This window comes from Neophocaena asiaeorientalis, unplaced genomic scaffold, assembly GCF_003031525.2.
Source record: "Neophocaena asiaeorientalis asiaeorientalis breed wild unplaced genomic scaffold, Neophocaena_asiaeorientalis_V1.1 scaffold86, whole genome shotgun sequence".
Classification (NCBI taxonomy): Eukaryota; Metazoa; Chordata; class Mammalia; order Artiodactyla; family Phocoenidae; genus Neophocaena; species Neophocaena asiaeorientalis.
The window spans coordinates 7,571,344-7,572,878 of NW_020175039.1; the positions used below are offsets into that span (position 1 = coordinate 7,571,344).

The 1,535-nt window shown below is 42.7% G+C and overlaps 1 non-coding gene across 1 annotated transcript; it reads right to left on the reverse strand.

Moving 5' to 3' along the window:
• Positions 1-1,000: 1,000 nt before the first annotated feature.
• Positions 1,001-1,073, reverse strand: TRNAE-CUC (transfer RNA glutamic acid (anticodon CUC)). Its single transcript has one exon. It is a non-coding gene; the product is annotated as a tRNA-Glu (tRNA).
• Positions 1,074-1,535: the final 462 nt, after the last annotated feature.

Consider the following 1,535-nt stretch of genomic DNA (forward strand, 5'->3'; position numbering starts at 1 on the left):
GGCCCTCCGTTGTGGTTCCACAGCTCCCAGACCAGACCAGCACTTACCTTATATTCTAGTTGTCAACTTAACTGTTAATCTTCCCCCCACTAGCAAAAAGTTTGCCCCCTTCCCTGAGGACAAGTGCTGTGTCCCCTTCTCTTTTGTGTTTCCACAATCTAGACTGGTGATCAGCACTAAATCAGCAGTCGTTAATGAAATGAACCACAAAGGGTATGGAATGGGACGGGACAGGTGATAAACACTTTGGGATGGAAGAGGGATGAGAACCCTCTGTGATGTTCTAGTACAAGGACCCTCTCCTCCTAGAATGAGCCACATGACTCTGTGTCGTTGTTTTCAAGGACTGGAGATTTTTTATCTTGTCTGTGGTTTGGGGGTTTTGAGAAATTATTTCAAGGAGTAGACATCAAGAGATGCTCCTTTTAATGCTGTGGAAGTGTGTCAGTTTTTTACACTAATTTTGACATCTTGAAGCAGCTGTTTCAATTAGCTCCTATCAGAGGATCACTCACACTAAGGTTATATTTGTTTATGTAGCAAATTGTCATAAATTGTATTACTTTTCACCCATGTGGTTACCTCCTGTAAGGGGATCATGCTTACCCACATTGTTGAACTCCATATGGCCATGTGACTTACTTTGGCCAAGTACTGTGGGCAGAAGTGAACAGAAGCACCTCCAGATGAGGCTGTAAGAGTAATTTTAGGCTTTAGATGCCCAGGTCCCAGGACAAAGATAATGATAGGAGCAGAGACCCAACTGACCCACAATGGACATAGAGTGTGGGCAAGAAATGAACATTTTTTTGCTATAAGCCCTGGCATTTAGGATTTGTTACTGCCACATAACCTGGCGTTTCTTGGCTCGTGTCCAGATACCCACACGTCCCCTTTTTTTAATCAATGAAAATGTTCACACACAACTAGCTCGTTTTGTAATTTTAAGAAACATATTTCTTTTTTTTTTGGCCATGCCTCGTGGCATGTGGGATCTTAGTTCCCCAACCAGGGATCGAACCTGGGCCCCCGGCAGTGAGAGTGCCAAGTCCTAACCACTGGACTGCCAGGGAATTCCCATAAAATATATTTCTTAATATATACCTCTGTGGGTCTCAGTTTCCATGTCTGTAAAGTAAGGGAAAGAATAGTAACATAATGATAATATCAAATGTTAACTAAATGCTTATCATGTGTCAGGCTGAGTACTTTATTTTTAATTAATTTATTTTTTTGGCTGTGCAGCATGCCGGATCTTAGTTCCCTGACCAGGGATTGAACCCGCGCCCCCTGCCATGGAAGCGTGGAGTCTTAACCACTGGACAGCCAGAGAAGTCCCAGGCTGAGTACTTTAGAAAAAGTATCTCATTTTATCCTTACAACAACCCAATGAGGTAGGCATTATTATTATCATTATCATTATACAGACAAGGGAACAGAGGCCTGGAGAGGTTAGGAAACTTGCCCAAGGAAATAAAGATACTAAGAATTAGTGACGGAATGAAATGATCTGGCACCAGGGCCTATTCTCCTGA